The sequence below is a fragment of the Meriones unguiculatus genome, chromosome X, assembly GCF_030254825.1.
Source record: "Meriones unguiculatus strain TT.TT164.6M chromosome X, Bangor_MerUng_6.1, whole genome shotgun sequence".
In the NCBI taxonomy this organism is placed as follows: Eukaryota; Metazoa; Chordata; class Mammalia; order Rodentia; family Muridae; genus Meriones; species Meriones unguiculatus.
Genome location: NC_083369.1, coordinates 94,204,052 through 94,231,623, shown reverse-complemented (window position 1 = coordinate 94,231,623; position 27,572 = coordinate 94,204,052). Strand labels below are relative to the sequence as shown.

Here is a 27,572-nt window from a genome sequence, read left to right as displayed (position 1 = left end):
GGTGGCTTGTTCTGTGGTCAATGAGAAAGGTTGAAAACTAGGTAGAACTGAAAAGTAGAGTCATTATCTTTGCCAGGGTGCTGCAGGGAAGAGCAAGGTAAAAGGTGAAGGAGGAGACTTATTCTTGAGTATTTTTGATAGGTTTTGTAGTGTGTAGTGATAGATGACAAAGAACATAGGACTTCAGACAGAGGGCTGCCTGGGTTTGAATCCCATTTTCACAAATTTCTATGAGTGTTCTGAAGTCCTTTATTTCAGTTTTTCTTCTGTGACCCTACCTTTCTGAGTAGTTGCAAGAATTCATAGATTTATATTGTGTGCTTGCTTACCTAAAAATCACTGTGTAAAGGTTAGCTAAGGTTACTAAGCGGGATATGGATGCCAGGGTGAAATATCTGGTTTGCAGTGTGATACAGGGGCCTAGAACCTGGGGGGGGGGATTAAAAATCGCTATGTGAGGTATTTAAAGCCATAAGCTTGGATGAAGTTTGTCAAGGAGGAGGGTAGTATCCAGCCCAAAGCCACTGGAGGAGCACAGTGAAGAGTCCAAGAAGGAAAATGAGAGTGGTTCTCAGCCTGGATAGAGACATCTGAATATCCCATTTGGGAAACCAATAAAAGAGAGATGTAGAGGTATGCTAAGTGCTTCTGGGAGGTTGAGGAAGGCAAGGATTGAAAAAGCTGGGTGGTAGTGCAATACCTTTGATCCCAGAACCCTGGAGACTGAAGCAGGCTTATCTCTGTGAGTTTGAGGCCAGCCTGGTCTACTGAGTGAGTTGTTGGACAGCCAGCACTATGGAGAGACACTGTATCGAACAAAACAAAACAGATACTTCCCAACTCAACATAGAGGAAGTTACTGGTTCCTAATACCCTCTGAAGAACGCCCAGAGATGATGGATAGAATGGTTTGATAAATGATGATGTATGATACAGTGAAGTTCCATGAACTTTGGCACCATTTCCTTATGCTGATGGAAAGTCATCTGCTAGCTGTCTGTACCTGTAAATCCAATTGCTTGGGAGGCTGATACAGGAGGATTGAGTCAGGAATTGAAGTCAGCTTGTGTAACCTAACCAGGACACACACATATTGGGAGCTTCAAGGTGTAGCAAGAAATTTCCTGGGTAAAGTGCAGAACAGTTTATGCAAACAAATTTTGGCCATAGGCTCTGCTAGAGATCTATATCCCACCCACAGGGGAAGCACCGGATATGGGGGAAGCTCACTAGCATGCTTCAAACAAACAAAACAAAACAGAACAACAAAAGCTGCAAACATGACTGTATACACACAGTCCTCTGCCTGTTTCTTCCCTTAATCACAGACCCTGAAGGAAGTCTTTCCCCTCTGTAAACAGAGCAGATTTCTTGAAGGTGTTACCCAAATTGTTACTGGACAATTACATTGTTTCTAATCCTATGTTTTTACAAACAGCTAGATTTAACCAGTACCTTAAACACACACACACACACACACACACCAATAACAAAAGAAAACTTTGAAACCAGTAAGAAAGAGTAAAGAAATGAATGAGCCTGGCGTGGTGACACTAGCCTTTAATCCCTGCACTGGTGAGGGAGAGACAGGTGGACCTCTGAGGCGGAGTTCCAGGACAGCCGGAACTATGTAGAGAGACTCTATCTCAGAGAAACAAAAATAAAGTAAGGAAATAGAAATGTTACTTGGATGTAGGGATCTTAAGAGGTGCAGATGTCTTGGAAAACAGACACATAGAAGCAAATTGGAGGTCCTCGAAAGAGACGTTGCATCACAGGAGATGATGCTCAGAGTAAAGGAACACAATATCGTCATAGTGAAGACTTCTTAGAATTCGCCTGGCGATTCTGAGACGTTAGCAACAGGACGCTGTTCTGTGGTGCTGTGATGATACTAGGATGGGTAGTTGGCTTTCAGCAAGACAGGTAAGCTGCTTTTTTTTTTTTTACAAGTTACCTGCTATAGTGCTAAGAGGCAGTTAAGTCTGTCACTAGGAAACAGGATCTGGGGACCTTGATAAGACTAGCTTGTGTGTTGCGGAGGGTAGGGTGGGGGTGGTGTGTGGCTGAAATTTCTGTATTTTTTTTTCCCCATAGGAAATGACATATATATCCTGGAAGGCTTTGGAAATTTTTTAAAAAAAGAAAGTTAAAAATCCTTAGAATTTATTGTCCTGATGGTTTTGCTGATGGTCTCGTAAATTGTATATTTAATCAAAGGCACTCGAATGCCTCTTTTTTTTTAACCATTGAAGAGCCATTTAAATGTCAACATAAGTGATTCCCCACCAAATAGTGCTGTTTAGACATTAGTTCCTCTAATAGACCATAATGATTCATAAGGAGGCATTTCTCGACTCTAAATTGTAGGCCTATTGAAATATAAATTAAGATGATAAACAATTTGACCTTACCTGAGAGTACTAAGTATTTACGCGTGTCAAATACGAAATTACCCTCAATATCACGCCCCCTAAAAAAGGCAGCCTTCGTCTCAGTAAATAAAACGGGTTAATGAATTTCCCTTAAGAGAGCGAAGGAAAAGGGAAATACACAAAGATTTTGCTCCTGGGGCTCGGCCCTCCTGGCCCTCCAGACATGCAGTGGGCCTGGGGAGAGCCGCGAGCCAGGCTCCCCCGGAGAGCCAGGCCGGTGCTGGCGGCCCTAGGCGCTCGGCGCGTTCCCCTCTCCCCCTCCTTCCGCAACGCCGCTGGAGTTTCAAAACATGGAGTTTCCACAGGAACTTTGCCAGGCCGAGCTCGCAGCCCTCCCAGGTTCCCGCAGCGGCATTCGCTGAGGCCTCCCCGGTTCTCCTCCCCGTAGAGAGCGATGACCCGGCGGTCACCCAGCGCTGCGCTAAGCTCATCAGTCGGGTTCAGTCCCCGAGAAAGGCACAGAGCTTCCGGGGCCCAGGGTCCTTTGCCCTGGTCCTGCAGAGATGACTGCACCTTCCGGAGAGCCCCCGAGCCGAGCCCAAGCCCATCCCTGGAGCCAGTGTGCTGGCCTAGGGGCTTGGGAACTAGGGGGAGGGGTGGGGTGGGAGTCGCCGAGGCGATCAAGGCCGGTGGGCAAGCCGGCTGTGGGCTGCTCCCACCGGGGTTTGGTTTTGTTTTAAAGCCTTGTTGCACGCCGGGCGAGCCGGGGTGTGTGGGGGGGAGGGGGGTAGCACCTTGTCAATGAGAAATTTCCTGTTCGCAAGACTCAGCTTGCAGTTTCTGTCCTGCCCTTGAACTGACAAGTGGATCTCCGCTGCGAGAGTCCGGGAAAGTCTCGCCAGGCGCGCGCGGGGGTTGGGGGCGGGGGCAGCGGCGCCGATGTCCCGGGAGCCGGGCTGAGCTGGGCCGCCGCCTGCCCTCCCGTTTCCCCCGCGCACCCGTGAGCTCCGAGCAGAGCAGTGACTAATCTGTGGCTCCGGGCCTCTTGGCGCGCAGCCCGGGCTCGCCTCCCGCCCCCTTGTCCCTCCTCCTTCCCCAGCCCCAGCAAACAGAGCTCCGCCGAGTGAATCGTGCCTTGCCTGGAGTGTGGAAAGCGGCTCGAGGCGGGCGGCTTGGGAGCATTCTCCAGTGTCTCCTTTGACCCGGGCTCCGAGTGTGCGTGTATTTCCTTCCCCTAGGCACTTTGATCAGCATTTCCTCCGTGAAGCTGAGGAGCCAGGGCGAACTGAGGCTCTTTAACCCTCTGCGTGCCAGATTCACTGAGGGCTCCAAGGGGAGCCTGCCTCTGGAGATGGGTCCACCTGATTGGCTAGTTTTGAGGAAGCCAGAGTTAATGTGGAGCCCAGCTGGATCCCAGGAACTTGCCCCAGTGCGGCACTGTCTTCTAGGGACCGCAGGCAGTGTAGCTTCAAAGGCCCGGCGGGATGAGGCTTCTAGGGAAGACAGGGAAGACTCGGATGAAGTGCCTTCAAGCACCCCGTTCGCTGGCTCGGGGATGCCTCTCACCCGGGGTACGGGGAGAGGGGACCTTCTTGCTCCTGTCCCCCAGCACTGGGCTCTGCCCCCCCCCCCGGCCTGGTCTCCGCTAGGGAGTTAATGATTGATTTACTGGCTCCAAGAGGCCGGCGCCCTCCCAAGCTATTTGCCCAAGCTGAGCAGTTGCTGGAGAGAGGCGCAGAGGCCTACAGAGTAGGGTCGCCTGGGGGTGGGGGGGGTGGGGGAAGCCGGGCTAAGGGTGCATTGGGAAGTGCCACATGTAAATGGATTGGCAGCTGGTGATTAGGCCGTCCGGTTTTATGAGTCATAATAGGCCGCCCGTTGCAGACTTGGTGTACTGGGGCCGGAGCGCCGCACCACTGCCGGCTGCGCAGAGGGGGGATGCTCCAGTGGGTCCCGGCCGCCGTCAGCGTTGCACAGGATTTCTCGTAGAAGGCAACACAAACACCCTAAATCAAACTGCTCCGACAACCGGAGGCTCCACACAGACACATCAATAAGGATTTCGCCTCCCGCGTTCGAACGCACTGAAACACTTGTCCTATTTTTATGCAAATGACACCACACAAATAGATCTCGCAGGCCCAGGAGAGGGGCGGGAGGAGGAGGGACGCCGGCGCCCCACCAGGGGGCGGCGGGGGGGCGTCAATCCCGCACCTCGGGGCCCGCGCTGGCTCGGGTGCAGTGGGGCTGGCACTAACCGGGAGGCCCGCCCCGCGTGTGGTGGCTCCCTGCCAGCGCCGCCTAGTCGGCCGCGTCCCTAGGCTGCCTGCAGAGGCGGATTAGGGAAGGAGCGGAGCGAGCCTGTGACTAATCGCGGGGCCTCGGACCGGAGCACCAAGGCCATGTGCGACTGACAGGATCGACACTAGCAGAGGACACGGAGACGCCTCGCTTAATTGCAGGCTTAAAAAATTGCCGCCTGAGCAGCTCCAGTGCAGAAAGCCACAGCATACGCGTGGGTCCGGGGAGTGCGCCCTGCGGGGAGGGGGTTGTCCAGTTTCTTGCCTGGAGAGAGGAAGGTTCGGCATCTCCCGAACTCAGGGAGAGCTAGACTCAGGCTCTCCCATTTTGCTGGGTCTTCCCAAGGGCATGGCTAAGTCAGTGTGGGTGAGGTGGCCTGCCACCGGGGCTAGGTTTTCTATCGTTTGTCCTTTGAGTCCATACTTCCCTCTGCTCGGCCTAGACCCTATAAAGGAGGCCTACGGCAAAGGGTAAGATTCCAGCGGGCCTTTTAAAAAAATACGAACCACACTCTAAACACTTCGATCCTCTTGTTTATCCACTGACTGAGATACAGGGCCCCAATGGCCAAACGAAAGCCAAGTTAAGTAAAAGGCAGCAAGGTCATTGAGTGCCAAAAGTCTGGGGTCACAGGCACGAACCGTGGTCTCTAAGAAGGCCCTTGGTCACAGCCCCTGTGTCCCAGGCCTCCTTTCTGGAGCGCTGGGGCCTCTCCGGAGAGAAGCGTCGGCGGGGCGGCTGGTCTGTGAGTGGAGGTGGGGGTAGGAAGGCCGTGGCGGAGAACCCAGCGAGAGAAGTTTCCACCACGCTCTGGTCTGTTGCTGCCAAAATCCCCTGGCCCCTCCCCGCCCGCACTGCCTTCCGTTGCCACCACAAGTTTGGTTTAACGAGAGAGCTCGGGACAAAAGCAAACCTTTTCTATAGACCCTGAAAACAAAGGGGGAAAGAGACGCGCGAGGCCGCAGAGAAGCGGCTGCTAGCGTAATGGTGCCAGGCCGAAAGCAGAGCATTAGAACTGCAAAAGCCGCGCGGGCGGGAGGAAGTGCGAGGCGGGAGGCGGGAGCGCGGGGAGGGCGGCGGGGGGAGGGGAGCTGCGCCATGTTTCCGTGTCACCCGCCGAGTCGCCTGCGCAGGGCTCGGCCGCCGGCTCCCGCCTGCCTTCGTTACGGCAGAAAGCGTGCGATTAGCAGCCAGACAGGCGGGGACTCCGGGCCCGCGGGGCCGCCGCACACGCCGCCCGCGGCCCCGGCCCGCGATCCCCTCCCCCGCCCGCCGGGTAATCCTCCTCCACGCTGCAGCGCTGTGTGCACTCTCATTAGAGCAGGGTGGCTTTTCTCTGCGCACTCGCTCGGCTCCCGCTGGCAAAACAACGCCTTCCCCGGCCGGGCCCTGGGCCAGGGGAGTCGGGGAGGGCCGGCCGGGGGCGGGGTGAGGCCGGGACAGCCAAGCAGGTTAGCTCCGCAGCCCGACTCGGGCTTCGAGAAGATGGGGAGGACCCGTTGGCCCTCCCCCACGCTCAGTGGCCAAGCTGGAGGTCCGTACACAGACTCACTGTCCCTCGGGGAAAAGGGGGTTGAGGCTAGGAGCGTCCTGACCTCCAGCCGTCTGCGGCACGAGGCGAGAATGCGTGGGGCAGATGAGTGTGTCTGGGTCGCAGAGCGGGAGTGGGCGCCGGGGAAGGTACCCACAACTGGTGTTTGGCCCGTGTGACTTGCGAACGACCTCTTAAGGCCAAGAAGCTGGATTTCAGGTGTTGGTGCCCTAAGACCCCCTCAGAGAGACTCAGTGCCCCCACGCAAGCCAGAAGGGCTTTGGGCTAGACCGCCTAGGATGGGTAGAAAACGGGGGAGGATGAGACTCCACCGCTTTGGAGCCCCATTTTCTGCCGCGTTCTCCGCACACAACAGTAGGCAGCTTCTCCAGGCACCTCGCGCCCAGCTGCAGGGCCTGGGAGCAGGTGTTCCTGCCAGGCCGAAGTGGGGCCTCCGCGCCCCTCCTGGCCCAGCTGCGGGACCGAACCAGGAGGGAAGGCAAAGGCGTGTTGGGGGCCGTAATTGAGGGACATCTCCCGGACCCGAGGGGGGGGTCCTTCGTGCTGAAATCGGGGGTGTGGGGGGGGGAGGGTTTGCTCTTCCCGGGCGCGGACCGTCTCCCGGAGCCGGGAGTGATGTGAGATGCCGGGCGGCCGGCCCCGTCCTGGGGGGTGGGGGTGGGGGCGGCGGGAGGGCTTCCGGTCCCCCGGACTGCGGCGGCGGGGCGGTCGGGAAGTTCCCGGCGCGGCCGCGAGGAGCACTCTCCCCCGGCCGCCGCGCAGCTCTTTGGAGCGGCGCCCTCCGGAGCTTCGGAGCGTCTGGTGACGTCGCCCTCGCCCCGCGAGGGGAGATGGGGGCTCCGGGATGGTCCACCCCCCGCCGCCCCGCTCCCCACGGGGGAGGGCGAGGCCCCGGGACCCTGCAGCACCGGCCGCGCGCCTCCCGGCCCCTCCTCGCCGCCGCCGCCGCTATGGCGGGCACGTGAAGCGCAGCTCGGCGGCAGCGGCCCGCCGGGGGAGCGACCGGACCCGCCGGCTCGGCTTCCCCCTCCGGGTTCAGGAACGCGGAACCGAGCCCTGCCTGGGTCTCGCGGACCTCGCGGCGGCCCCGCACCCCCTCCCTGGCCCGAACCGGCCCTTAAGGCCGCTCCAGAGGGCTCGCCGGAGGGGAACTCGAGCTGACTAATGGGACGCGTGTGGGCCTCCTGAGAGGCCCGACTGTCAGCAGATGCCTGCTCGCTCTGCTCTGACGCCGAGACCCGGCTCTGCGGGCGGAGGGGGGGGGCCGGGAGGGAGGGAGGGCGAGAAGGAGGGGTTTCCCCGGCCGGTGGTTTCGGCTCCCTGGGGACAATCCGGCTGCGGCTGGCCCTGGGCTTCGGGTCCTGTAGCCTGACCCCGGTCTGGCAGACTCGGGGCGCCTGGCTTCTCAGGGTGCCGACCTGAGCGGATGCCTCGGAGCTCTGAGCTGTTGTTAGTGGGCCAAAAGCTCAGCCTGGCCTGAGGGTCCGGCCTCCTCTGATGCTTGCGGGTGTTTGGGGCCAAGCAGCTTGGCTGGGGGTGGGGTGGGGGTGCGTATATTGGCAGGCCACCTTGAGGGCGTGGACTTAGATACCAAAACCTTCAACAAATACAAAGTCTTCCGGAAATCCCTCAGTGAGAGCCCTGTGAGGAGGAAACGATTGCTAAAACTCCGGGACAGTCCAGTTTAGCTGGCAGCTCTCAGGGTCTGGGCTGCATGATGCCATTCCCTCCCATTACAGGGCCTGGTGAAAATCAGCAGTTTCTTAAAAGCTTGTGTCCGATGCAGAATACAGCCTCATCACGCATCCCTGGTTTTATTCAGCTTAATTACACTAGAAATCCTGTCCCCCGTGAGCAAGCCTGAAACCCTGCAGGAAAGGTGCGACTTTTCCTGGGGAGCCTCGCCATTGGAGAGAGCTTGCTAGTGGACGGGAGGAAGGTTTTAAATGTCACTTCCAAATGAAACCCGCTTTCCTTCAGCTTTTTTTCTTTTTTTGATGCAGTTTTCGAAAGGAGCATTTTTTCGAGATAAGTGACCGATCAAAATCGCTGAGGGGAGGTTGTAAGCAGCCGCTTTGCCCCAGCTTAGCCTTATCTTATCTTTCACACTTGCACGGCGGAAAAAAAAATTGGCTTATCTTTATCCCCACCCCCTCCTCGCCTTAATTGCTAAAAAACACTGGTGTGTTAAAACGGGCAGGAAGGAGGTCTCTGGATTGTCAGTAGAGCAGGAAGATTCGAAAATGTGGGCTCCCGGAGGAAAGAAGGGCGGCAGTTTATTCTTTCCCCTAGTCCCTTGTACACTGCGGAGGGTCCAGTCCCAGCTGGAAGGCACCACGACCAGAATTAATTTTATTTTTTAAAAGACGAATTAAAAACCAGAATGGCTCTGGCGGCTTCCCGAGGCCTCTTTTTGTCAGCACCCTGTTTACTAACCTCTCTCCTTCATCCCCCCCGCCCCCCTCCTTCAAATTCTTGTAAGTGGGTCTCTGGTTTAGACCTCTACCTTCATACTCTCTTCTACACATCTCTGTTGAGGGGTGGGGGTGCAAGGTTAGGAAACGCAGCCTGCTGGAAATCATTAAAATATATGCGGGGGTCTGCAAACACACACTTTTAAATCATGGCGTTCGTTTCCCCTCCACGCTGGTATATTTAAACTCCAGAGTGAGCTGGATCTCCTCCCTCTCGGTCGTTTGTCTGTGTCACCGACAGGCCCCTAATGGCCAGGCTTCCAGGCACTCTGCATTATGCATTAGCCTCCTCCCACTGCCGCCCCACACTAGGTTCTGTCAGCCCCCCCCCCCCCCCACACGCAAACCGCTCTGAATCCTGGCAAGCCGGACCTGGCGGCTGGAGGCTTGCAAAAGGGCAGGGGCTGGAGATGCTGGGTTTATGGAGCGATAGCCCAGCTGCTTGGGCCTGGAGGCAGAATGAAAATCGGGCAAAATGTGCCAACGATTAACTTAAACCGTTTGGGATTCCCAGCCTTATGTGAGCCCAGAGATGTGCTCCTAGCCACAGCTATCCTCGGGTGACCACCCCACACCAACCATTTCTGGGCCCACCTCTGTGCGTCTATGTATTGTGAGAACATTCAGTTGCTTAGGGTCAGTTACACCAGTTCTGTTTTTCCATCTGTTGGCCCATAGTCCCTCCTTAATGTAGGTAGGTGGCTGCTGATGGAACCTTTTGAACCGCACCAATTCCAAGGAGGCACTGAGGTAGCAGAAATGAGAAGAATTGCAAATGGTTGCTGGTGGAGGCAAGTGTGCCAGGTATAAAGGCACGTATTTGGCAACTCTCTACCCCCTTTCTCTTAGGTTCCCACTTAACTCCCGCCCCACAGCAGGATAAAATGTGTGCCAGAGGACCTAGCTAAACAAGAACCCTGGCCTGGATTTAGTGTTAGGGATGATCTCTGGGAGCACCAGGCTTCAGTGGCAGGGGCCCGGCCCTTTCCCAGAGGCCCCTGTGTTTATGCCATCTGGTCAACACCCAGCCAGCCTTTGACAACAGCAGTATTGACTTTGAGATCCTAGAGTTCAGGGCCTGACAAATGCAGCCTAGAGCAGGAATTTCCCGAAGTTGTTTCCGTGAACCAAGCCACGTTGGTTCTATTCTTTGGGCCTTCCACTTCCAAACAGCCAATAACTCTCAAAAGGCAATTATCTTTAACCAGTCCAACCCCAAATCCAACAGTTTTCTGCGGGGGGGGGGGGGGCGGGGGAGCGATCTTTAGAAATGTTACAATTAGTAAAATCGTTAGGGTCATGGATAGGCCTTCAATTGTTACTTCATTTGAGTTTTGAAAGGAAGGCATGAGGCTGAGCTAGGCTGGTTTCCCCCTCCCCACCCCACCTCTCAGCCCATGGAATTTTTTAAAAAGTGCTATTGGGTAAGCCTAGAGTTCATTTACCAAATGACTGGAAGACTGACCTTAAGTGTGGATACTTATGTGTTTTTAAAAGATAGTTAATATTAACAGGATACCTCACGTTACATAAAGTAAAACTGTATCTTTGTTATTCAAGTGTGGAGTATTCTAGTAACATCAGTATCTAGTGACATAGGCCAGAAAACACCAGCCGAGGAAGCCTCTAGGAAGTCTGGAGAACTAGAATCTCCACTCTACACATACCTGTCATAAATAAACCCCCACCACACATACAGTTGGGAACCCCCATTTCCCCTAAGTTAGGACCTCCCGCACAGGATGCGAGGCCTTACCCCAGGCCTAGGGGTGTTCAGATTGGTAGATGCCTGGCAGGTCTTTCAATCAGCAGAATCTGACAAGGTTTCAAGTTTGCTCCCAGAAGCTCCAATTTGCTTGCCCAGTTGCAGAGCCTGCTTTGAATCTGCAGCAGGAGAAAGCCTGGGAATGTGAAGTCCAGCCATATGTTATAATCACAAGACCTTTTCAAGGGGGATGAGGCTGGTGGGGGAGGGGCAGCCTTCGAAGCTCCACCTCGGAATACTTCTTGTTTCTGTGCTGATTTATTTTTCAGCTGCCTAGGAGGCCTCCTCTCCCTTATGCTCACTTGCCTGTCCACTCCATCTACTCTTCTGCTTTCATTGAAATCCTCCCTTTTTCTAGTGTAGGGTATATATCGGCCTGACACCAGGATTAGCTCCACGGGGCCATGGAGGAAGGCATCTGAGACAGATCCCAGGCACCCCCAGATCCAGTAGTGACCCTGTTGAGTGAGGATACAAGATGGAACTGCCTTTCAACAACTCTGCCTTCCCAGGCAACAATTTTGACTAACCAGGCCAATAGGTGTGATCCTTCTCCACTTAGGGAACCTGGGGAAAATCTCACATTTTAATTCTCAGTGACTGAGAAACACTTGCCCCCCCCCCCAACACTCATACACACACACACACACACACACACACACACACACACACACACAGGCACTCAGGCCCAACTGTTAGGGCTCCTTTAATAAGATATTTTAAAAATCCCATGGAATTGGGAAATGCGTCCTAGGAGATGGAAGAGAAAGCCTTTAATCCTACCAGCCCATTGGAGGACACCATGGAGTCCAGAGACTGCCTTAAAGGAGAGGGGGTGACTGCCACAAATTACATCAAAGGCGAATTTACTGGCCCGTTGGTTTTCAGCATCAAATTTCTCCAGCAGTCAGCCCCTTCGCCCTTCCAGCACCCCCACCCCCAATTCATTTTAGCTCTAGGACTTAATGTTAGACAAACAGACCCCTTTGTCAGCAGTCCTGAGAGGCCCTAGGATTCTGAGAAGCCTCAAGCTCTGTGCTTGGTTCCTGGATTTTCCAAAAGTTCTCGGCAGTTAATGTGACTTGGACTCTGGGAAAAGCCTGTTCCTGTGAGAATTCAGAGGTGAGAAGAGCGAGAGAGAAGGTGGCTGGGCATCTGGCCAGGGATGTGGTGCGGCCTAACAGAGCTAGATGAGCCTGGCACAGCTCTGCTGTTCGTCCAGGGCAGCCCTCCCACCCAGCCCACAACCCACAGCAGCGCACAGCCGCCTTTTTGCCTGGAACCTTATTCAGAGTTTCCCCCACAAATACCCAACTCCAGCTTTCCTGGTTATTTTAGACTTGTTTTGAATAAAAGGAGGCGCTTCAAAAAGAAATGTTGCTACAACACACAACCAGCAGCCTTTCTCCCAGCTGTGTCTAATAACTTTTAATGTCTAGCCCTAAAACGTCTTTATAAAAAATAGCTTTACAGCATAATAGTCCAGGTGTCTTTCTGCTTGTTACTAGAGATTAAAAAAATGTGTAGGTTAGCTTTCAGAGACACCCCCCCCCCCCCAGAAAGACCAGTCAGAAAAGGCATGGCATTCCATACTGCAGGCGCTGGTCCTGGAAGCATTAGCGGCCCAGCATGGCTAGGCACAACTCGCTGGCCTGCCTGTCTTTTGCATCAGTTGTTACTAGCAGCTCTGGAGCATGAAGATTTAATTCTTCTCAAAGTTTCGGGTTTCAAACGGTAGAGATGTTTCACTTCTGCTTTGAGAAGGGCTGTTTTTATAACTATGTGCTGAGAACTAAAACAATGAATAAAAATTGCACCCAATATCAGTCCCACAGTCAGTAGTGGGTGTCATTTTAAAAGGGAAACTATCTTCTACCTAGAGATGATTTTGGCCTTGACCTTGACTTAGTAATTAATTTTATGCTTTTGATTATTATTATTATTTTTGGCATGTTGACACTCCGGGCTCTTTAAAAAACTTTCCATGTGGGTTTACTAGTCACTTCCAATTCGGACTTTGGTTCTCATCAAGTCTGCACCATCCTGTTCGTAGGTAAGCACCCCGTTCCCAGAATCAAAAAACACCAAAGAATCACCGAATGGGGTCACTTTTAGCCACGGTGTCAGAGCTCCCGGCCTGGCCTGTGTGCCCTGACTTCCCTTCCAAGGAGCTTTGCGAAGTGGAGCTGGGGTCGCTTTGAGGCTCTGCGCTCGGGGAAGGCCAGAACCTTGCTTCCTGGCTTCCCCCTTTCGCTTGCCTGCCCTTCCCCCCTCCTGGTGCCCAGAGCTGCTCCGGGCGCGGAGGAGAAGCTCAATATGTGTCAATTGAATTGAACTGCCGCGGACGCAGGCTGTACACTGCCGCCGAGCCCGGGATCTGCACGACGTTACCGAGAGGAAATTTATGGGCTGAACCGTGAAGCCAAAAGTTGTTCCCGGCCAAGTGAAATAAAACGCGGGAGATACTCTCACGAGGCCGAGGTGAGAGATGAGGGCAGATCCTCCAGGCACCGGAGGTCCGGAAGGTGAAATACTCAAGGAATGGGAGAAACTCAGGCGCATCCCGGTTTCCTTCAAGGTCCGCCTGACCCCCTTGTGCCTCCCAGGAGCACCCTCCCACCTTCACACAATCCCCTCACAACTGAAAACGTCCGGGGAGCCAGGGCGCAGAACGGCCTCTGTTGCCCAGGGTGGCGTTTCCACGAAGCTCTTCGCTCCTGAAAGTGGGGGGGGGGGACCTAGTTCCTCGGGGAAGGGGCGAGGTGGGGTGGGATGGGGGTGGGCGCCCACGCGCACTCAGGCTCTGCTGGGCTAGGTCTCCGAGGGAACACTAGGCAGAGAGAGCGCTGCGCTGGTGGCAAGAGACGACAGTGGCGCCTGCCGCTGGGGTTTGACAGCTTTGGCTGAGAGGAGTGCGAGGCGCTTTATGGTAATTGCGGTCCTCCACTGGCCTTCTGGGTAGCAAGGGGAGTCTCGGCGCGCGGCCGGGAAAGCCGCCCCCGCCGCCCCCCAACCCTCGGGCTGGGGATTTGTTGGCCGACCTAGCCGCCGCCGCCGCCGCCGCCGCCGCCCGAGTCTGTGTCTCCACTCCCCTAGGACGTGAGCCCCGGGCTGGGCGTGAATAGCCAACTCCGCCGGAGCTGGGACGGAGGGGACCGAGGGCAGTGGAGTGGGGGTGGGAGGGCACGACGACACGACCCGCTACCCAGGGGGTTCGGGGGGGGTTCAGATGTGGTGAGACCCCAGTGCACCCGGCTGGGATTCGGTGACGGCCTGGGAAAGTCAGGCGAACCTTTCCTGGGGAATCACCCCCTCCCGAAACAACCACCGCGGAGGCGCCGCAGCGGAGGGTGCGCAGAGACTGGGGAGCTCAAACTTGCAAGAGCTGGAGGCGGCGGCGGCGGCGGGCGGGCGGGCGGGCGGCTGTCGCCCTAGCGCTGCGCCTGAGGGGGGGAGGGGAGGCGGCTGTTGGGAGGGAGGGAGGGAGGAAGGGCGGGCGGAGGGAGGGGGAGGAGGAAGAGGAGGGAACCTGGGAGGGGGGACGCGTTGGGATCGCGGCGTGCGGCGGCAGACGGAGCCCGGGCTCCCAGCGGCAAGGTGAGGCAGAGCCGCGCTCCGGGCTCAGCGGCGGCCGAGCTCTCCGGCCGAGGGGGCGACACTCCGGAACCCAGACCACGATCGAGAGAGGGAGCGAGGCAGGCGGCTGTGGCGGAGGGGCACCACGCGAGCCGCCGGGCGGAGAGCCCGAGCCGCGCCGCCGCCGCGCAGGGACGACTTGGCCAACACACTCGCTCGCTCGCTCGCACACACACACACACACACACACACACACACCCAGCCCGAGCGGGCGCTCGCGGCGAACCGTCAACATGGCGCTGGGGCTCCTGCCCGAGCGCGGGCGGCAGCAGCGGCGGCGCGGGAGCTGCTGAAGCGACGGGGCCCGGTCCAGCTGCGGGAGGAGAGGATCGCGCGGGGCCGTCGCCACCTGCCCGGAGGCCCGCGGCCCGCCCCGCCCCACCCCACCCCCAGGCGGCCCAGAGCCCACCCCTCTGCGGGGCCGACCCCGAGGGCAGCTGGCTGCAGACGGAGACGAGCGAGCGCGGCGCCGGGAGCGGTTTGCGGGCAGCCAGAGGAAGGCAAACTTTGCTGCTCGCTGCGCTTCCCCGGCCCGGCTCCTTCTCCGCTCCCTAACGTAGCCGCTCTCTCCCGACCCCGCACACGTCTGCCCAGCCAGCCAGCCAGCCAGCCGCCCCCGGATCTTCCTAGCCGCCTGGACTCCGCTCCGGGGAAAACTTCAAAGCGCCGGATCGCAGGCTCCCTGCCTACTTCCCGACTGGGGATTTCAGGTCAGTGCCCGGAACACCTATCCCGGGGATCCGCGGGCGGTCCGGCGCTCCGGGGAATGCAGCCGATCGCCTCCCTCGGGACTCCCACCCTTGGAGGCTTTCTCCTCTAACTCCTGTAGAGCCCAGTCGGGTGGTTTCAAGCCACCTTTGCTGGCTGGCTTTCGTTTTTACAGCAGAACTGCAAGTTATTAAAAATGCAGCCAACCTAAGCGGCCCCCGCGTGGGCACGGGGGGGGTAGGGAGGGACTCAACGGGGAACCTGCCGCCTCCCGAGGGGCTGGGGAGGACCGGGAGTTTTAGCGAGTGGAAGTTTGCAGCCTCTGTGTGTCTGCGCGGGAGCGCGGTCGTCGCCGAGCGTCGGGAGTCAGGCGGGGGGGGGGGGGCTGGCTTGAGGGGGGGGAGTACTGGGCTGGAAGCTGGGAAGCTCGTCTCGGCGTTACCTCGCTAGCAGGAAGGGGAGGGCGGCGGGTTCCCGTCTGCTTTCTTTTTCGACTCGGAAAAGAACTGTAAAAAAAAAAAAAAAACCCCAGCCGCCGCCGCTTCGTCTGGCCTCTCCAGGGGCCCGGTGGTGCCTCCGGAGTGGAACGACGGCTTGTGCGTGCGCTGGTGTGTGCGGCCGGCGTTCCGGACCGAGCCGAGCTCGGCCTGCCTGCGTCGTGCAACTCCGGGGGGAGGGGGGGAGTCCCGGGTTTTTTCTTGGTTTGCCCCAAAGCGTGAATCACGTGGATTAAGGAGGGAGAGGAGAGAGAGAAAAAAACTACTAGGAAGCCTTGGAGAGCCGGAGATTTCGGACTGGGCCAGTCTGCCAGGTCAGATGCTTTGTTTTGTAAATGTTCTTTTTAAGATTCTGATTCGACCCCCTCCCGTCTCCTTTTCGGGGTGAAGCCTTAGGGTCGGTTTTAAGTTCCGAGCCCCCTGGACAGGTGTAGAGTGCTCGTGTTGGGGCGGGGGGGGTGGACGAGCGGAGCCCCCCCCCACCAGCCCTTCGCTAGGCAGTGGGGAGCTGGTGGGAAGCTGGTGGGAAGCCCTGATGGGCGTGTGAAAGTCTGCGGCCGTGGGAAGTTGGTCTCGCTCGGAGGGCGGGCGACGCGTAGGCTCTGGGCGAAGAGGAACTTGCGCACCGGGCGCGATCCTCGGCTGAGGCGGGGAGGGCGAGGCGGCACAGGGCCAAGCGCTTGGAGCCGGCGGGAGGCTGCGCTGCGGAGCCACCACTAACCCGGGTGCTCAGGGCGGTGGCGGAGAGCGCCTTCTGTTTACGAAGAGAGAGCCTAGGAGAGTCCTGTTCGGAGTAGGATGGCCGATGGCTCGTGGCACGTGTAGCCCCGGCGGACTTCTGGCTGCCCGGCCGCTCACGGGAACACGTACCCACGTCCCGAAGACAACCGAGCCTGTCCGCTTGTTGGCCAAGGCCGAGCAAAGCTTAATTTGCTGTTAATGAATCTTTTCCAGAAAGCCTGCGACCGCCAGCTCGGTGCTGTGGGTGCCCGCAAACGAAGGCGCGCACCGCGGTGGTCTAGAGGGTGGGGGTCGGGTCAGTGGGAAAGCTAAGAAGAAACTGGAGGAGGGTTATGTTTATTTAAAAACAGACCTTAAAAAGAAACCAGCGCGCTTATGATAGGTACTGCCTGGTTGTGTCTAGACCTAGTCCTGGGTCTTTAACAGTGGAACCCCTCCCCCAGTGCACCCTTACTGAGAGGCTAGGAGAGGTTCTCAGGTTAGTCCCTTGGACGGAAAAAAAAAAGAAATCCTTAAAAATGGAGCGGGAGTAAGAAATGAGGAAACAGCCCACCCCAGAAGGTGGTGGGAGGTAAGCAGACAGATTTGGGTATTTCTAGCCATCTGACACTTCCTGTGGCAATGGAAACGGACATCACCGGGAGAGATCGACCTGTTCAAGGTGCTGGATTCGGTTTTGCCAACAGAATCGCTTGTGTAGAAGGCATTTTAATTGTCGACCTCAGAGACGCCGCCTGTATGTGAACACTTAGGGGGAAGACTCCCTTCTGGACCCTTCCAGACCCCATTCCCGACTTGTTACCTGGTCTGGGTCGCAGTGTCAGCTCTGGCGTTTATTTGGGGTTGGATTGTGTCGCCTAGACCTGCGTGGAGGGTTGATGATTAATACGCCGTCCAGGTTTCATCTGAGGCGGGCCATCAGCGTGCGGGTGTGCATTGCCTGCGGTGGTCAGGGGATCACGCGGGGTTTGGTCACCAGGCGCTGGGCGGGTAGGTCTGAACTGGGACTCGATTGGCCCCAGCGCTGTCCTTTGAGGCGCTGTCACCAGTAGGTGACTGAGAGTTAATTAGGAAGTGTTCTCTGGATCAATGGGCCGCACAGCTCATTAGCGATTCTCTCCAGCCCTTTGCAGGGCCGGCCTGGCCTCCGCCTCCCACACAGCCCAGGCCCCCGCGGCCCGGGCTGCGGAGAGTGCCGCTGGGAAGTGGGGAGGGGTGGTCAGCGAGGGGCAGCGGGCAGGCCAGTAGAAGTTCGCAGGGCGGCGTGTTGCGTGCGGCGCCGCTAGCTCCGCACAGCCCGCTCTTTCTTCCTGCTCGGGTCCTGCTCGCCTCCACTGTGTCTTTAACTCGCCCTAGCTCGCTTTGCTGCCTGGCTGCTCCTCCCCGCCTCCCTCGCCCATCTCTTGTTCTCTAAGCACGACGCCTGTGCTCCCCGCCCAGTTTGGGATTAGACAAGATAAAAATAGGACTGCCCAGCGCGCAGAGCTGTGACAGTGCCCGGGTAGCCCGGCTGAGGCGAGCGCAAAGGGTAGAGTCTGGGGAAGACTGGCAGGACGCTCTGGGCGGCCGGATTATCATTGGACCCTCACCCCTACCCCTACCCCGCAGGCGTCGTCACGCTCGCTGGACTCCGTCCGCTGTGAACCGTGCGGGCCAAGGGGACCTGAGCAGGGTCTCCGCTCTCGCGGGTGTTGGTGTGCGGGTGATAGATCGGTCTAGACAGGCATGCAGACTCCCTCCCGGCTGAAGGACGGGGAGGGGGGGGGTGCTGTGGAGATGGCAGCAGACTCCCGAGAGCGGCAAGCGAGCAAGCTAAAGCTAGCCTGCGGGGCCCAGCAAGCCGGGTGGAAGCAGGTTGCGGCGGCTGCAAGGAGGTGGGGGTTTCCTCTTAACCCTTTAAGTGCGGTAAATAGTTTAATGGGGAAAAAGACAACGACCCTAGTGGGAGGGACTGGAGCTCGAGTGGTCCACTGGGTGTAGACCTACTAGTGTTTTCCTTTCTCTTCTGCGTGCATCCCCCAATTCTTCCACCAATCGAATGCAGCTGCTAGACAGTCCCAGCTTGACCCGGTCCTTTTCTTTGGGGGGCCCTGTCAACACAAAATGGACACCCTCACTTAAGGATCTGAATTTGAGAACTGAGTATGTTAGACCTCTGTTTCCTATGGGGAACCTAGGGGAACTCAAAGCAAGAGAAGGTAGTTGAGCAAAGGCCCTGACCCAGACAGCTGCAGGCCAGTACACAGCATTCCTTGAGTTGTCCACAAACACTTAAGTTTCGAACAGTTTTAATCAGAGATGGTCTGGACACTTATTTATGTATCTGGTCTACAATGTAATACAGCTTGCCACAAGTTAGTCTTAGTTCTTTTCAGAGCTGGGTATTGATGGGCGGGTCCCACTACAGATAATCAACCTATTCCTTCCTTTCTTTTCCCCGTAAAAATTTGTGATCTGAGGTTCCTCTATTTACTGTGAAGCCATGCTGGTCGAGCCAGAAAATGAACTGCATGTGCTGGGACAAATCATGACGCTTTGGTCCCTATGGCCTAATGGAACAAGAAATACACAAGAGATAAAGAACTGGCCAAGAGGAATGTAAACATGGGTATGCAAATACAGAAATAGTGGTATTCTAAAAGAAAAACTAGACCTTGTGAATCTGAAAACGGGCAGAATTTCTATGTGTTGCAAAGAGTCACTTAGAAAAGCACGAGAGGCCCACATACGCATACATACTGTGTTTAGATACAGGGGATAATTGCCAAGACCTCTCCCCTGTGCCTTGAAGTAGACTTTTTTTCACGTAGTCACACTGGCTGAAAGTAAAACACAGGGCAACCACGTTCTCAGGGAAATAACATTTGGGCGATAGAAAATGGCAAAGCAGCCTCCCAAACAGGTGGGGCTGGCCCTGGCCCCCTCTTAGAACTACTTCCATTTAGTTTTTCCCCTACTGGCCAGGTGGCAGGGATTTTGAAGAAGCTGGCAGTTGTTGACCTTGTGTGGCTGGAAGGTGAAGGAAAAGGCACCAGCTTTCCCCACTTTGTGGCAGGGAGAAATATGTGAGACCGTGGTGAAGCCTTGCTGGTGAAGGTGGTGCCAGGGATTGGACAGAACAAGAGAATTAAGAGGAGCATGCCCTCCGGGAGGAAAGCACTGTGCTTTCATTTTGGTGTGCGTTATTATCCATTTTCCCTCCTCTCCCTGGAGGGCACTGTGGCTGGGACGGCCTGTTCGGGGTGCATTAGCGGGCGCCTCAGTGACCCCCAAAAGGGCATGTAAGCTCCCGCAGAGGACTTTGTTCGGGACACCTATTTGCCTCCGTCCCTCTTTCTCTAAGCCCAGTCAGGAATTCCAGTTTTTATTGGGAAGATCACGCTTGGGTGAAGCCCGGGCTGGGTGGGGCAGGGCTGTGGCTAGAGGAAGGCTGGCCGCCTCCTAAAAGGCCCCAAGTGCTGCCCCAGCACAACACAGTCCTCAGGGGCAGCCAGCAGCCCTTAATAGTGCCACCCTAGTTTTCTTGAGGAATCTTCCAGACACCTAGCCAGGCAGGGTGGGGGCATCACATGGGTCAACCCCGAGGCTGTGTCCCACCGTCTGGAGCCAGGAAGGCCCTTTGTTAGGTCTTGGTGTCCTGTGAGTCGCTAAGGAGTGTAAATGCAGTGTTTCTGCCCAAGAGTCTCTTGAGACAGTTTGAATGCCATCTAGTGGGGGCCTCTCCCAGACTTGAGAAGGCTTTGACTGGCCACTATCAGAAGGACTTGGTCAGTGAGATTCCAACTTTTGGGCAGAGATGGCCTCCCTGCTGAGACCTAGGCTGTGGATCTAGGAAAATCCAAAAGAGCTGTAGCTGTGACCTCCTCATCCACCTCTGTGGTTGACCAACCCAGTTCTGAGAGCACTTGGCCCAAGGCATGCACTGGCCACTTCTCCAACAGCTTCCCAAACTTGCTCCCCAACATGCCCCTCAGGAGGGGGGACATCTCACATTTTGTGGGGTAGTTGTTAATGGTGCTCCTATGGGCTATTTCTGAAGGTTCCCTTTCTGGGGTGAAGCGCAATTCTGTTTTTCCTCAATCCAGATTCTTGTAAGTCCCCACTTACTTCTTTTTTCTGGCGACCAAGTATCACTAGCCAGCACCCACAGGCTGGGCTCCCCACGATTAGACAAATGGAGAAGTCCACTCAGAGAAGATCCTGACAGCATAAAATATAATTTGTGATCTAAAAGACAGTTTCCAGTATAATCTCATTATGCACCACAGACTCCCGGTGTTATTTTGTGGAAGGCGGACAATGATCAATTTACATTGACCCGGGGCTGGGCGAGCTTTTAGATGGTAATTGCCATATTGATTTGCATGCAAAAAGGAGACCTGCTAAAATTAAAGACCGGAAGCTAAATTAAACTAAATTTATTGTCTAGGTGCAAACCAGGGGAACTGTTGGGAGGGAGGTGAGTCAGGTTAGGTTGCCAGGGGCAAAGCAGGTAAGCAGCTCTCAGAGCTTGGGGGCAGTTTGCAACCCCCCCCCCCCAGTGCACCACCGATATTTTTGCTTTGTGATTTCAAAATCTGGGGTGGGAGTTTAGGGGAAAGGTTATAAAAAGGTGCAATTGTAGTGAAAGCCCAGGGCCTTTTAATGCTAACAGTAACTATAAAGGAAAGGGGAGGTTTATAGGGTTTATGGGGGGGTCTTCCTGCACCATTTCCGGCACTCCCCACCTCCCATTTCTATTGTTCTGGCTCTGTCGGGGTTTTGCTATGGTGCCAGGGACACCAAAATCTGGAGAGAAAGGAAGAATAAAAATAATAAAAAAAACGGCCCTTCCCACCTTGCTCTTTCCCCTCACCCTCCCTGGAGCTTGTGGTGGGCGTGAATGTGTTAGAGAGGCTGAGCACTCCCTTGGCAAGGCCCAGTAGCTTCACAGCAATGGGACTGTGGGCAATTGTCTCATGGTGGAAGCTAAGGTCGCAGGCCTGGCTGGATGGCAATTGCTTGGGAAGCCGCAGACTCCAGGTGCCTGACGTTAGGGTGAGGGGGTTGGGTAGATTGGATAGGAGTAGGAGAAGGTGTATCTGCCAGAGCTGCTGCTGGCCTACCTAGTGCCAGGGTCAGGGGGTTGCCCTTAGAAGTTCTGTCGTGCTAGGCCAGTTCAGAGCCTGGGCAGGCAGAAGCTGGAAAGTCGTCTGGCTAGCCAAGGCTGGAAAGTTTGACAAAGAGAAAGAAAGCCACTTTCGGAGGGCTGGCTGGGGGCCAGGTTAGCAGGACCGGCCACCTGGCCACTCAGAGGTGAACAGAGGAATTGAGTGTTCCGTTCTTCTCTTTACTTAGATCCTCCTCTCCCTTCTAGTGGCTCTGCCAGGTCTGTCTCAGAGGCTCAGACCTTGTTGACTTGGAGCTGCAGAAGGTGTCAAAGGTGACCAGATGTCTGGTGCCTGAGCCAGTCCTCACTGAGCAAAGGTGAAGATTAAGCCTCTGGTGCCAAAGTTCCTAAAGCTACTGGAAGCCTGGGGTAGGTAGGTCTAGAAATTAGGAGGAAGTGTGGAGAGGATGTTGAGGCCATATCACAGGAGGAAGGGTTGGGACAAGGAAAGTCTTCCAGCTTGGTCCTGGTAGGGATAGGGCCTGCTATCTTGCAAGTAGTTTTGACTGATACTTTCTCGTGCGCTCCACTCTGGTCCCTAGGGTTTTCTTTGGGAGCCTCAGGAAAGGCAGACAGATGTAGAAGCCCCTTCCAGAGGCCTTTTGCTCTGTCTAGACTGCATTATGTGGCAAGTCTAGGGTGGCAGTCTGAGCCATAAGACTGACCAATAATGAGCAGTTGGCCTGAAGGGAAAGGCCAGGCCACCTACTCGTGTTTGCTGTGGACTAACACCTGAAGGAAATGTGACACTCTGTTGGGGGCCTTGGCCCCCAACTGGGGCATCTCAATGTGAGAGATTTGCAGTATGTTGGGGGAAATTTTTCATTGGCCTTGGAGATTGCTGTAATATTTAGGGGCAACTGGGCTCTGGACTCATTATTGAACGAATTGCATAAAGTTCATGCTCTGGCTTCTTACCTTGTATTTGATACACAAAGCCTAAGAAGCCTTCCAAACTTACATGAGGTGAAGACAATATGTGAAAATGGGGATTTCAAATAACACAATTAGACCAATAATTGGCTCCTCTCCGCAACTCCAGGACTGAGTTTGACCATGGCCCATTTTTACTAGCTGTGTGACCTTGGGGGCAAGTTATTTATGGCCTCTGAGCCTCAGTACTTTTCTTCATTTGTATGACTGGGAATAATTACCTACCTTTAGGATCAAAGGCAATGCTTGGCACATAGTAGGTCCAGAGGGTTAATAATTGCCTTAAATCACTGGTCACGTTTCCGTAAGTTGCTCCTCAGTTTTCTATTGCCCCTAAGACCTGCTAGGCACCGGTGTGCCGGGACTGAGGATGCCATGCCAGGCCAGCTGCTTCCTCCAGGGACGGTCCTCTGGGTAGGCTTATGTGGGCTCCTCTTTCCCTTTGTTAGCGTTCTCTGCCTTATGCCTTTAAGGGATTCCATATGCAACGACTTGGATTTTTTCCCTCTAAGTGGGATCATTATATGGTTAGGAATTGATTCCAGAGCTGGTATCTAGGTGCCGTTTGGCAAGTTTTCCAGTCATTATTTGAGGGGAGGGGACCGGAGCTGCTGGAGGAGAAGACCTAGTTGGAAGAGGTAGAGGAATGGCCTGCTGCAGAGGCGCTGTGGTTTGATAGGGATTAAGTCCGGATGTTATGAAGGCTCGATGTGGTTTTCAATAAAGTCAGCCAGAGATTGCTTCTTTTATATCGATATGTATTTTAAAAAAAATTACTAGCACAAGAAGAAAACCAGACCTGTATGGATCCAGGCCGGTAGTATGCTACTGTGATCAGGTTTCCTCCTCGACTCCCAGAGGGGAAGTCAGCTTTTGATTGAAGCTACACTTGGTTCTTGACTCTCAGGGGATGCCTGCTCTGAAACAGGAGCCCTCCCCCCTCCCCCTTCCCTTCTTCCCCTAAAAGCCTTTGTGCAGAAAGAGCTTCAGTAGGCACGAATCCCTGGTCCCTCTAAAGAATGCCTTGCAGCCTTTGCTGACGTTGTTTTGTGAGCAGTGGGTTTTACCAGGACAGCGGTTTTGACCCATTTTAGCTGCTTTTAGACGTAGCGTATGGACAGGATTCTCCTAACTGTGATGATGGCTACAGTGTGGAATCTGATGTTTTGTCACCTTTGCCCTGGGGACCCTTCAGGAGAGGGCAGAGGTGGGGAGCCTTGAGGACCCAGGATTGTTTTCGAGGGTCTGTTTGTTTTCTCCAGCCCGGGAGGTGGAGGGTGGAGACAGGCAAGAGTATGCTCGAGCTCTGAGTCTGATTTTAAAACTTGGTTTTAATTGGAGAAACTCCTAGGCATTTCACAGTTCTGTACAAAATGTAAACTTGAAATAGCTCGAGACCTACGTCATTTAGGAAAGGATAAATGAAGTTCAAAAATGTTCAAACTATGTAAATCCTTGGAGTTGTCTGCCCTCCCATAAACACATGACAAGTGCCAAGGCATTTCCAGTCAAAACACCCATGGACCCAGCAGCCTCTATCCTTTGTATTTATTATTTTATTAACAGCATTTTACACTGCATTTAACAAGCCTAGACTGCCTGCTTTCAGTGACTGGGATAGAAAATGGGTGGGGGTGGGGAAAAGTGGTCTACAAACCCACGGGCAGGAGAGAGCTCTCCAGATGGAGAGGCAGTTTATTTCTACTGGCCAAAAAGGGAGCCAAAAGTAGTACTGAGGAGAAAGAGAGCCCTCCTCCCATCCTAGGAGCCTAGTTGGGCCTCTAGATGTGTCTGCACCCAGCCTTCCATTTGGAGGGTAAAACGGTCTACTCCAGGCTACTCTGCCCCTTGGTTATTGGTGATCGTCAAAGAACAAGTATTTGTTGTTACCCCGTATCCTGGTGGAAAGTTTCTAATGAAAAGTAATGCCTTTCTTAAGTCATAAAATGAGCCTTGTATGATTATTTAATTAAAATCTATTTAAGGACCGATTAGGCGTGTAATTTGCACTAATAATGACGATTATGGAAATGTTCAACTTAACCAAAAATCATAAAGGAGACATTTTGATCAGTGGGGCGACCAGTAAAGTATTCAATGAGTTAGGCAATTTCTGAAAGACCAGAGGCAGACCTCTGCGGCCCCACACAGAGTGCAGAGAGGCCCGGCCTCTGACAACCTCAAGAGCTGCAGGCCTCCCTGTCACAGTCAGCCTTGACACTTGGTCCACTGTCTTTGGAGTGTAGGCAGCTATCTCTTCCCATCCCTCTTCCCCAGACTCTACCAGAGGTGCAAACTCTGGGAGAGGGCTGAGAAACCACTTCGAAATGGCGGTGCTCTTGGGCTTAACAAACTGCACTGGGTAAAGCACGCACGCTTCTGGCTGGCCTTGGCTAGAGCCCGGAGGGGTGTGTGTGTGTGTGTGTGTGTGTGTGTGTGTGTGTTGGGGGGGGCAGGGTCCCTTGTTCCGGAGAAACCTGCCAGCTGCTAGGCTTGGTGTGAAGGCGAAGGCAGACACAATGCTGCTGTTGTTGGTTTGATCTCTAACTGTGGATTGTTAGTCTGGCTTTAACTATGTGGTAAGGGGGGAATGTGAAGGCTGTTTACAGCGAGTGCAAATAATGTGACAGCTGTTGGCGCGCGAGCAGCACTGCGCCTCCTCAGCACTCACACAAAGCCGCACTATGCAGGCCCCGTGGAGTAGCTGCAGAGGTGGCCGCCACTTTGTGAGAGAAAGCTGGGCCACGTCCCACTACCAGTCAAATCCCCAGCACGGACCTTAAGGACTTCCCAAGGGTGGAGTGAGGGTGTGGAATGGTTTATATGTTGTGGTTTAGGGAACTTGTTAGGCAGAGGTGTCAGGAGAAGGCCCGGGGGCCTGGAGTGTCACTGTCTAGAGGGGTTTGGCCAAGATCCATGGACTTGGGTCCTAGGCTGCTTGTGACAGAGTTTGCAAGATTTGGGCAAAACAACCAGCCAGCCCCAAGTAAGCCTGTTGGGAAGAATGCCTTATTAACTAAAGGCTTTCTGGGCCTCCCAGAGGTTCTAAAGGCTGTTCTTCCTCCTCTGCAATGGCTCTATTCAGACAAGTTAGAGACAGGCGCTGCTGTGTTCTGGGCTCTGGGCACTGTTCCTCCGGATGGAAATGCAAGTGTGTGGGTTCAAGATCCAAAGGAGGGCGCATTTTCAGGGGAAGGGGTTCAGGTTGACTTTGACGCACACACCTTATAACCTCTCCTCGTCAGAACACACTGGCCTTTGGCTACATTCACAAAAAGCCTGCTGGCAGCAGCTCCACTCTTTGGGCACCAGGGTGGAAAGGAGAACACTTGGTGATGACCCTTCAAGTCCAGGAAATGCATTGGCATGCTCAAGAACTTGAATCTGTCTCCTGGGTGGCCTGGAGCAAGTTAAGAGCGAATTGTCTCCCTTACTACCCAGGAATCCCAAAGTCGAAAAAAAGCCTGCTAAGCCATGGCTGACCCCGGGATATAAAGAGTCTTTTCAGGCTGACTTAATTCTACAACCTTGCCTTCGGTGTGACTTTGGCCCTTGGGTGGACAACCTACAGGATGTCTGAGTCTAGATATCCTCTGCCTGCCAGGTTAACATTCCGAGTTTTAATGTAGACTTCTACATATTTCCCTTGGGGAGCTCGGAGATGCTTCTGGAGTGATACATGAACTTCGGTGCGAGTTCTAGAAATTGGTCTCTTTTTATGACGTGTGCCATTTTCTGTAGGAATGTTGCTTGCAAAACGAGTTTCGCCTCGGAGGAAAGGCGGAAAGATAAACAAGCCTGCAACGCCAAAACACTGGCAGTCTTTCCTTCCTTCCAGCTCTCTTAAAGCGGCCGGGCTGTATTTCCAGGATTAGACTCATGCTCGTAAGGAGGGACTTGGTTGGCTTTTTTCCCCCCAAGCAAATGCAAATTAGAGAAAAATAATTTTCTTTCAACGATATGCAATGTATTAGTCACTTGTTATCGTGCTCCAAGGCAGGCCTCATTTGCGCGTCTGCCAGCTCGCTCACATCTGCTCGGCGCTGTTGGGGCATTTTAACCTTGGCGGTGTCGTGTCTAGTCCCATGGATCAAGGAAGAGTAATTAAGCTATGAACAGCCACAAAAATCCATGGGCCCCCATCTCTGTGGCTTTGTTTGGGGGGTGCTTTGAGTTCTGAGACCGAGTAACAGCAGACATGGGATTCCTATTGTTCAGGTAAAAAAAAAAAAAAAGTGACTCCACCTCCCCTGGCCCTCAGGACTTCGTGGCTCTGCACTGTCAGCAAGGGGTTTGCATGCAGATTTCGGGACCCTTGCATTTTCCCCATCTTAATTCATTTAAAAAGTTTCTTTGCATCCTAGAGCCAATGGCCCTTTGTATAACTTTGTTACTTTTTGTAGCAGGGAGTGACATTAAGTGTGTTTGGTTTATGCAGTGCCTTTAGTGGAGAAATGTGCAGTGCTGCAGTCTCCACGTGGGCCGATTCTTTAGGATTCTTCTCCAGGTGACGTGGATTCCCCAGCGGGGACTGAACTCTGTTGGACTAGGCCAAGTAGAGGGCATGCGTAAGAAGGAGCCCTGGCTTTCTTCCTTGGTTTTAGATGCTGGGTCCAGTGCCTTTTTGGGGGAGTTCTTCTTTGCGAATCCACCCCACCTGCACCGTGGAAGATGCAAGTGAAAGGAACAAAAAGGCAGGGATGGGGGGGGGGACAGCTGTCTCTGTTCTGGGTTGGGAGCTCTGGAGCCCTGGGGCTCTGCCTAGAGTAGAGGGTGCGTGCCCAGCAACCCACACTTGGTAGACTTCTCAGGTCAGCGCTCCCCAACACTCCGCACCTGTCCCATTTCACCGTAGACTAGACTTGGTCCTCATCCTCTAAGGGGACAGTCCACATGAGCAATGCTCTGGTCTGAAGGGAGCTCCCTGTGAAGGTAGGGTTTGCAGTCCTGACTCTCCCCTGGGCTCGGGAGCATGTCCCCTTGAGGGCTCAAATCCTGACTGAACCCACTCAAAAGTTTATTTTTGTCTAAAATTTGATGGTGAGGACCAAAGGAGTAGTGGAGGGACCCTGGAAGTTCCCGTGAGAACACAGGGTTCCAGGGGTTAACTAAGGTCTTTGGGGACTGTGGCTGCCCAAGGGAGAACTGGTACAGTTTCTGAAAGGCCTGAGGGGATTTCTGGCCAGTATTGCTACCTTTTCCTGCGAAGACATTGGCAGGGAACTGTGAGGGAGTCAAAGGGGCCGGTGAGCTCTGAGCAGCAGAGTGTGTGCTGGGAAAGACAATCCCTTTGTTGCAGACCCAGCACTTCATGCTGTACCGAGGTGTGGGGGGGAGGCGCCCCTCCTCCTCTCTTCTTCTGTTGCCACCGAGGGCCAAGTTTATTCCCCACCCTGGTGGCTTTCCGCTGTGACCCTGGAGGTCAGGAAGATGCTGGGGAG

General features: G+C 54.7%; 1 protein-coding gene across 12 annotated transcripts in view; it reads left to right on the top strand.

The window, feature by feature from the left end:
* Positions 1-27,572, top strand: part of Bcor (BCL6 corepressor) — a 117,436-nt gene that overhangs the window by 55,983 nt on the left and 33,881 nt on the right. For 4 of the 12 annotated variants that reach the window (XM_021643624.2, XM_021643621.2, XM_021643622.2 and 1 more), the window contains exon 1: positions 14,021-14,813. The exons of 3 other annotated variants lie outside the window; for them this stretch is intronic. The gene's annotated coding sequence lies outside the window, so the exon portion shown is untranslated. Of the gene's footprint in view, positions 1-14,020; positions 14,814-15,397; positions 15,623-27,572 lie in introns of those variants that run through there. 5 more of the 12 variants (XM_060375379.1, XM_021643620.2, XM_060375380.1 and 2 more) reach the window with 2 other exon arrangements.